Source organism: Dipteris shenzhenensis, chromosome 19 (assembly GCF_047967505.1).
Source record: "Dipteris shenzhenensis isolate YYH24624 ecotype China chromosome 19, Dip_SZ_1.0, whole genome shotgun sequence".
Taxonomy (NCBI): domain Eukaryota; kingdom Viridiplantae; phylum Streptophyta; class Polypodiopsida; order Gleicheniales; family Dipteridaceae; genus Dipteris; species Dipteris shenzhenensis.
The window spans coordinates 26,150,986-26,160,768 of record NC_141614.1 but is presented as its reverse complement, the minus strand read 5'-3'; the positions used below and the strand labels follow the sequence as shown (position 1 = coordinate 26,160,768).

General features: G+C 44.9%; 1 pseudogene; it reads left to right on the top strand.

Annotated features, from left to right (window-relative positions):
* The first annotated feature begins 4,235 nt into the window (after positions 1-4,235).
* LOC147890277 (replication protein A 70 kDa DNA-binding subunit A pseudogene) lies at positions 4,236-7,369 on the top strand (annotated as a pseudogene).
* Positions 7,370-9,783: the final 2,414 nt, after the last annotated feature.

The following is a 9,783-nucleotide window of genomic DNA, read 5'->3' as shown; positions in this document are numbered from 1 at the left end:
GGGGGATGGATGGAAAAAATGGAGGTGGTGGAGAGGAAGATGATGGGAGGAGGAGATGGAGATGGAAGGGGGGGTGACGGAAAAACTGGTGGTGGAGGGGGAGGGGTTGACGGAAAAAGTGATGGTGGTGGTGGTGGAAATGGTGGACGGAAATTGGAGGACGAAAAATAGAGAAAGACGGAAATTATGAAGGTTTAACGGAATTTGGAGAAGGAAGTGGCTAGCAAAACTGTGGGGAAAGAAATAAGGGGGGTTGGTGTTGCTTTTATAGGATGTGAGGGTTAATTTGGGGTGTTTAGTGTATTAATGTGATTTTGTAAGTCAACATTATCCTTTTTGCATCATTTGGAAGCATTTTTTCACTCCTTTGCCTTGAAAGATGTATCTTGAATGGTTCTTCGAAGGGGGTTCTTTTTCACACAGCAAGCACGTGCTCTGCTTTCGCTTCAGGCGCTAACCTCCCTGACAGCGGTGCCAAATGTTGTCTCTGTTTTACCCAAGTGTAGGTAGGGTGTTGGTCACCTACAGTTGTGTCGTTGCTCATTATAGCATAGGTGTTCATAAGTGTAGCATAGGTCCTCGGGTCGTGTTTCGGTGAGAGGTGTAGACTAAAGCATAGAAAGCAGATCTCATGCGCGCATGAATGAGAAAGAGGGCTTGATTATAATGATTGATGGAGGCTCTCGCCTCCATGGGAGGTCAAGGTTAGAAGGGGGTTTCAGGGCTCGAAAGGGGGACAGGGTTGAGAGAACTAACTAGTAGTTCCAGGGTTCAGAGGGGGTTGCAGGGTTTAGGAGGAGTCCAAGGTTGAGGAGTGGAGAGCTAGTCTCCTTCGCGGATTTGAGGGTTAAGGGTTGAGGAGGAGGGAGGAAGGAGGAGGAGGAAGGAGGAGGAAGAGAGAGGAAGGAGGAGGAGGAGGAGGAGGGAGGAGGCGGAGAAGGGAGGAGGGAGGAGGAGGAAGGACGAAGAATAAGGAGGGAGGAAGGAGGAGGAGGAGGAGGGAGGAGGAGGAGAAGGGAGGAGGGGGACGAGGAGGGAGGAGGAGGAGAAGGGAGAAGGGAGGAGGAGGAAGGAGGAGGAGGAGGAGAAGGGAGGAGGAGGAGGAGGAGGAGGGAGGAGGAGATGGAGGAGAAGGAGGAGGGAGGAGGAGGAGGAGGAGGAGGAGGAGGAGGAGGAGGAGAGAGGAGGAAGGAGGAGGAGGAGGAGGAGGAGGAGGAGGAGGAGGAGGAGGGAGGGAGGAAGGAGGAGGAGGAGGGAGGGAGGAAGGAGGAGGAGGGAGTACAAGGGTAGAGAGTGCAAAGGTAAGGGCATGCTATCAATCGCATGAACACAATAATGAGCTTGAACACTGAACCCCAAAGAGTCAGAGCTTGATTCCATTGAGAGATATTTCTACATGTTGGTCTCTACACAATCCGTAGGTACCTCCGTGGTGGGACCTCTTTTGTAGAAGACAGGAGTCCCTCCACTTTTGGGGGGACAAAGTGGAGGAACCTATGAAAGTGTAGGCTTTAAGTCTTTCTCTCTCTAAATTTAGTATTTCTCTCTCTAGATCCTATTTTTGCAAGTATGATTGGATCTTTTCTAGAGAGGATTTTGGCTATCCTCATCCTTTAAAATTTGTCATACCATCTTGTTGTCCTAGACTGCACTTCTGGCCCTTGTTGCCATAGGGTTAACAAACATTGGCCTCATACAATGTGGATTCCCTCACCTTCATACAATGTGGATTCCATTTCCTCATACAACCTTTGTTCAATCAAAATAGTGAGAACACAAAGAGGTGACAACAATTTCTGACATTGAAGCATATGTCACTTGGGAAGGAACATGAAAAAAAACTCTAACATGTAGATCTATCATCCACAACTCTAGCACTAGCCAATGGGTTTCTTGGCATCATATCCACGGTGGTAGAGCTAAGACAATGGTATATTGTGTTACATGGTCTGTTTATGCTTGAATGACTTGAGCCTAGACTTTTATTCAATGAGTCACTTCAATCCACTGGCACAAAGGTAAGGTTTGGTCTTATCTGGACCAACTTTTTCTTTAGTATTTTTCCACATGGACAAAACCTTACCAATTGACTCACAGGAACAATAGTAGATCATGTTTACAATCTCTAAAGGATTAATTTTTCATCAGTCGACTTACAAGAATAGCAATAGACCATACAAGGGCACTCTAATCAACTCACACAAACAGCTACCACTTCTCTTCAATGGCTACCAACAACTTAACATTCCCTAATCTATTATGTGACAAAGAGTTGATGGATGGCCAACCCTATGTGTGCTATTGTCCTTATAACCCCATAAACTATAGACACGTTTTTCGATGATTGAAGAAATCTTGTCAGTCTACCTAAGAGAACCCTCTGTGGAGTCTCAAAGTACCTATAACGCTACAGAAAGAGAGGTTGACAACCATACCTAGAAGAGATGAAGGATGGTGAAACGAAAGGGGGTGACTGGAATGTTGCTTTGCAGAGATGAATCTTGATGAGATGGTAGTAGACAACGAGCAATGCAAGGCTAGGGATGGGAGGAAGGTAGACATTGATCATGCTTTAGGTTCAATGAAAAAACTCCAAACAAGAAAGGAATTCTTGAATTGAGCTTGTGACGACTAGTGCACCGAAAGGTGGTGACTAGAATACTGCTTTGTAGACGAATTTTGTAGAGACAGCTGTACACAATAGGCACTGCTGATGTGCGATGAAAAAAATACAAACATGAAGGGATTTGTGAATTGAGCTCGGCAACCATACATGAAGCTTGGTGGATCGAGACGTAAGTAGGCATAGGGTAGACGAATCGCTCAAAAGAATGTAGACACAGGCCAGACGAAGGGTGGTGAAACAAATGCTACCTTTGGGCTTGAATCTTGTTGGAGATGAATGCATTTGAAGATAGGCACTGGGCAGATAAACCAACGAAGAGTTGGAGGCGAAGGAGACGAGAAGTTGGCGGGAAAGTACCCTCGGTTCTAGCGCATTTGGGATTTGGGAGAGGGACGAGATTGAAGGAGCACCTACAATGATGGCTAACATCAGCCTAAACTCCGATGTTGGGGGGCTTTTGATACCTTTGATCTTCCTCTGTGAAAATAGAAAGAGCTTTTATGAATTTCATTCATGTGGCCTGCCTTGATGGTTCACAGAAAAGAGGGTGAATTGAAAGCTAAAAGGGAGAGAAGAAGAAGAAGAGAGAGAGAGAGAGAGAGAGAGAGAGAGAGATCTTGAAAGGGGGGAGAAAAAGATGGAGGATTTCAAGGGATACAAATAGCAAGTGCAACTTAGCACAATGTGAAAATTTCACTAAAAGGCCAAGAGTTGGGACAACCCTCTCTTCACCTCTCACCCTTAGATTTCTATCATCGCATTCTTTTAAGGCCCTTGCACAATTCCCATAATAAGAGAACCTGAAACAAGGGGCCACTGGACGTGCCCGATAGCAGTGCCTCTTACTAAAATATGAGACTTTGTATGCTAAGGTAAAGAGTTAATGCACATGTGGCTAAGGTAGAGAATGTGTAATTCGTTACGGCACGCAACCTAGAGGAAAGTTTTCCCTTTGTGAGCCCTTATGGAGCCATGTGTCACAATTTGTAACTCTTTGCTCTTCCCGATTTCAAAGGGCTCCCAAAATAGCATGTTTAAGAGCTCAACACACTCTATGAGCTCTTTGACATGCCAAAAATATATTTTTGTGATAAATAAAAGCCCCGTGACCGCCAAAAGAAGGAAGAGTTAGTGAGGCCTTGAACGCCCTTAACACGTACTTTAGTTGAGGTAGTAATGCAATTAGCATTAATCCCAACACCAAATGCGATTAGCCAAAAATAGATGTGCGCGCTTTCTTCTCCTACTTGCTGGTGCAAGGTGCAGAATTTTGTGATTGTGGCACCACTTTGTGTTTTGCGTTGCGAATTTTCTGAAATTTGGATACCTGGTGTTGCAGAATTTTGTGATCTTGGCACCACCGATTTGTCTGGAGATGGAATTTTGCAGAATTTTGTGATCTTGGCACCACCGCTGTGTCTGGAGCAGGAAATTTTGTGATTTTGGCACCACCGTTGTGTCTGGAGCAGCAACAACAGGATTGTTATGCCACTGAATTGTTGTTGTTGTTGCACAATTTGGTGATTGTGGCAAATTCCATCGCCTACAGTTGTTGCAGAATTGCGTGATTGTGGCACTGGCACCAGGGTTGTGAATGGCGTTACAGAATTGGGTGATTTGTCTGGAGCAACAACAGAATCGTCTGGAGCAACAACGACAGAATTGTGATCTGGAGCAACAACAACAACAACAACAGAATTGTCTGGAGCAACAACAGAATTGGTTGTGAATTGTCTGGAGCAACAACAGAATCGTTTTGCGAGAGCTTTCATGGCGGACGTCTCTCCTCTCACTCCCAATTCCATCGCCTACCTCGTCAACCTCCGTCCCCTCCTCCAAATCCTCCACATCTCCCAAATCCGCTCCCCTGATCAGGAGCGCTTCCGCTTCCTCCTCTCCGATGGCTCCTCCGTTGCCCACGCCATCCTCGCCGTTCACCTCAACGATTATGTCACCTCCGGCGCCGTTCGCTCAGGCTCCCTGGTGCAGCTGCTCGAGTACGTCTCCAATACTGTACGGCAACGAAGGTGGGCTGCCTCGCATCTGGCTTTCCAATCTCATCACATTGTGTCGAGAATTGCACATCTTTGTCATGCATCATCGTTCCAAGACAAATTGGGTTGTTGAAATGCTCATTGCGGACGATTCAAGCCATCGTTTCTATTTGCCACCTTTCGTTTACTGAAGAACAGAGTTCCGTATGCCTTTGAATTTCCGAAGCTGAGGATTTTCGAGTTTGATTTCGTAGCTAGGCTATGTATTTCCAATTCCGTGTGGCAGACAGAATTATACGGCATATGAAGCATTGATGGGTCATTCATTCACGGAAAACAGATACTTACGGCAGCAGGGCGTTCCAAAGTTCAGGCTTTCCGACTACTACTAGTTGTGATGAAGTCGTCGGATTTCCTCTAAGCTTTGAATTTTTGAGTTGTGCGAATTGAAAAGCATTCATGTACATATCATTGGTTCAAGGTGGACGGAAGCAAACTCACGTACCATTCCGTATCGTTTAATGTGTTGCTTGATGAGTATACTTCCTCTTTTCTCCGCAGAATTGCACTTGCTTTATGTGCATCGAAGTAGTCTCTGCTATCTTTTTACGGCTGAACTTGAGATCGTCCATTGCTTGACGCAATTCAAGGCTTATTTTTGTTCACAAGATGGTGGTAATCGCCACAGTGTCTGATATTATCGGAAATCCAAAACAAGTAATAACGAATGACCACGCGTTCTCTGCCCCAGCAGTTGGTAGTCTTTATCAACAGCAGCATGAGAGACCTGCGAAGCAAGAATGGCCTCTGGGGTGCAGCAGCACAGGAATGGTTGGAACCATACTGGAACCAGGGGCAGGGTTTCAGCCTGTGAGCGGGATCTACGTCCGAGAAACTGTTGGGTCGGGAGTCACCGCTTCACAACCTGGCTTTTCACCTCCTTCAATGCTTGCTCAGTCTATTGATTGTCAAGAACAGCGATTAATTGTCTCTGCGCACCCTGCTGGGGGGGGAGGAACATGTTCACATCCTCAAGCAGGTCCCTACGGCGGGCGGGTGTCTGCTCCCTCTTATCAAGAACCTTCTCATTTCGATGGAGCGACCACCGCAACGGACGAAGGTCCTGAAAGGGTATGGCCGATAGCAGCATTGAATCCATATCAAAAAGGTTGGAAAATTAAAGCGAGGGTCACTGCAAAAGCTGAGCTCCGTACGTTCCGTAATCCAGCCAAAGGTGATGGCAAGGGTTTTAATTTTGATCTCTTCGACGCACAGAAAGGTGAAATTCGGGTCACCTGTTTCAATGATGCAGCTGAAAAATTCCATGACCTTATAGAACTAGGGAGTGTCTATCTGATCTCCAAGGGAACCCTTAGAGCTGCACAGGGTAACTTCAATCATTTGAAGCACGAATGGGAAATCTATCTGGACTCTCTCATTCCTGGAGCGGTTCTTGGAGGGCGACGATTCTATACCCCATCAGCAATTCGATTTCAGGCCAATAAACGAGATTGAAAACATGCAAGCAAATGCCAGAGTAGATATCATTGGTGTTGTAGTGGCAATTAATCCATCCATGAAGATTATGCTAAAGAATGGAACAGAGACTCAGAAAAGGAACGTAGTGCTTTGCGATACATCTGGTCAAAGTGTTGACGTTACTTTGTGGGGATCTTTCTGTGGAAAAGAAGGAGAACAGTTGCAGGATTTACACGATTCTGGACATTTTCCTGTTCTACTAGTTAAGGGAGGTCGTGTATGTGACTTCAATGGGAGAGTTTTTGTGGGGACAGTTTGGTCGAGTCAACTACTGATAAATCCCAATCTACCCCAAGCTTTGGAAGTGATGGAGTGGTTCAAACAAGTGGGTAAGAACACAGTATCGCACTCCATTTCTACCCGTATTGAGATGTGGACAACTATTTCTCAAATCAAGAGTGAAGGACTCGGCAGATCTGATAAACCTGATTGGATTTCTCTGAAAGCAACAATTGCTTTTATAAGGCCTGACCCCGTCTGCTATACAGCTTGCCCTCTTCCCATTGGTGAACGGCAATGCAATAAGAAAGTCGTTGATTATGGTGATGGCACATGGAAATGTAATCGCTGTGAGAAATGTGTTGCACAATGTGACTACAGATATCTCCTATCAATACAGGTTCAAGATCACACTGCAGTCACTTGGATCACAGCTTTTCAAGAGGCTGGGGAGGAGATCTTGGGTGTTTCAGCGAAGGATCTCTACATGTGGAAACAAAATGAGAATCTCAGGTACAACGAGATAATGCAAAAACTACATTTCTCACAGCACTTGTTCAAACTCAAAGTGCAAGAGGAAAATTATAATGACGAGCTTTGTTTGAAATGTATAGCCGTGAATTCAGAAAGACTTGATTATGCAGTGGAAAGCCGAGTACTAATTGATTTCATAGGGAAACTCTGTAAAGAGAAGCAAACTAGTGGATCTTCATCAACTGTGATTGGTGGTTCCTTATTAGAGACCACTGGTCTTGGTGGATTCACTAATGCAGGGAGTGCAGATGTTGGAACTCTTGGAGGAATCTATACTCTACATTCAGGTAATCTATCCAATGTTTCCGCAGGAATGCTTACCAATGGGATATTGAACGACTATGGTGGAGGTGTTTGTTGCTGCAGATGTGGAGATCTCATTGCAAGGCATTTCCCAACACAACAGAGCATTGACCAAAGTGCTTTAGTGACTGTCAGTCTAAATGCATCTGATTAAGTAGTACAAATGTGCATGCTCACTTCAATTTGTGTAGGGAGATTGGGCTAGAGATTGCCTTGGTCAAACTGCTTCTGGTTTAGGACCTGGCCCTGGGGAGCATGGTGTGAAATCAGGATCTGTCCTCTGGTTGCACTGCTTAGCCCCTTCCAGAGTCTCTCTGGGGAAAATCACAGTTTTGATATTCCAAACACAAGTGTTGCTGCTGGAACAATTGTGCATACATCACCTGCATGCTTCCAGGTCCAGTATACCCTTAGTCTGGTGGACAAGCGATAATATCTCAGGAATCTGTTTTGTTCTTTTAAGGTCTATAAGATTCTGCTCTTGAAAGTTCTGTAAAGTTCCCAAATATATTTTGCATAATTTTTGTGTTTTTGGTATCTGTTCCCGAGAGCATATTGACAAGGACATTTTGATCCTTACAAACGAATTATTGCCCTCTTTTTCTGTCCTCTTCTAGCCAAGTGACTTCTATGGTGTAATTGGCATCATCAGCCCAAGTTCTTAAGTCCAACTTAAGCAGCAACGTCTCTCTTGTCCTGGTTTGTTCCAAGAAGGCTGTCTGTGGTATCAAGTATTCTTGTTCAAGTTTGCATGCAAGTTGTAGGAACCTTGCAAGAAATATTGTAGGGGGGCTGTGTAGCCTACAGTAGCCTCTATTCTGTGTTTAATCCTCTCTCTCTCTCTCTCTCCTCTACTGCTTTACCACGAGTACCCAAGTACAGAAATGAGAAGAGATTGCATTTAAGCATCAGCGAATGAACCAGAGATCAGGAAAGATTACAACAAATGCTATTGTTGTGAGAGAACGCATCAGATCAACTTTGTCAGAAACCTTCTCCACTCAACTTGCTTCTTCCACAGTTACATCAACCCATAGCATCTCGATCATACACCTCTTCAAAAAAATCGGAAAGCTCTGGAAGAAAATGTGGAGAGAGCTAAGAACTAGATGTCCATTCCTATTAGGACATGACAGGCTCAGTGAAGGACATGAAGACACTAAAGCCTCCTACATAGGTGCTGGACTCGATCATGTCAATATGAAAAAGATGATCTTCAATACATCGGATCCAATGATTTCCCGGATGATAAACCTGGTGACAGTCCAAGAGCCCAAGAATATTGCCAGATTCATTGATATGGAGATACCAGGTCCCCTAATGCCAAAGCCATTCTAGCAACCTTGTAGGTGATTGGCCAATAATCTACAAGGGGTCTGATATTCTGAGATTAGGAAGATGTTGGAGGTTGGATCAGTGGCTGTGTCGGAACGGTGCTCTCCAGTAGTTGTATTAGCAAAGAAAAGAGCTACCGCAGTCAGATTTTGTATGGAAGCCGGACTTTGCTTCCAAATTGAATGACTATTGATGGGAATAATATTTGGCACATAGATGCTTAGGCACTAGATTCTGAGAATGAAGGTAGTGATATCTGTATAGAACGAGGCACTTCGCCTTAAGATCAAGAAGCTCAAGCCCTCAGATCACTTCATGAAGTGGATTGTAATCCTCTAACAGTCTATCTTGGAATGCCAATCCTAATAGACAAATCTGGTTGGGTAGATTTGTCTCATATTTGGGGACGATGGTGAAAAGGGTTATCTCTGACATGGTGGTGGTGTTGAAAACAAAGGATGTCGTGGGGAGTGTTGCACTTTCTGAGGTGGGATGTCTACCCTACTGAAGTAATGCTGCTTCTAAGGGTGGCCCATGGGTGGTTTAACCCTGTTTTCAGATGGGGTTCTGACCAACGCCATAAAACCGGCATTGTTATTCTTTGTTGTTGTAATTGTAAGAGATTACAAAGATATGATGTAGGAGGCATAAAGTCAACCCTATGGTTGACCAATAGTACTTGGCTACTATATATACCAAGTACTTGTATTGTTTCATTTGAACATTTCTATTGGAGCTTTCTTGTGTGTGCACTCTTGCTCACTTGTGTTCACAACCTGTCTCCACTTTGTTCCTACATTTGGTATCAGAGCGCTTCTGTCTCTAGAGCCCATTCCCACGCTTGCTTCTAGACACCCGCAAGCTTGGTGCTCCAGTGCGCGTTCCTGGTTCTCACATTCAGCTCTTTAGCTTTCGTTTGAGGTAGCTCCAACAGTCCGGTGGCTGTTTTTTTGACCTTTTGAGGTCCGATTTCGACGTTTTTCAAAATTTCAGAGCTGCCCGCATATAAACAAATCTGTCCCGCAGCATTTTAGGCGAAAATTTTTTCCGTACAATTGTACGGAAGTCCGTACGGTTGCGCGACAATGCTGTGAGTCCATACAACTTGTCAGAACCTGATTTCGAGTCCGTACGACTTGTTAGAAGGCGATTTTCGGCTGTTTTTTGGCGTTTTTGCTCAGTTCAGGACTCTTTTCAGCTCTAGCCTCTCCCGGGTGTGTTCCAGCAGCTCCA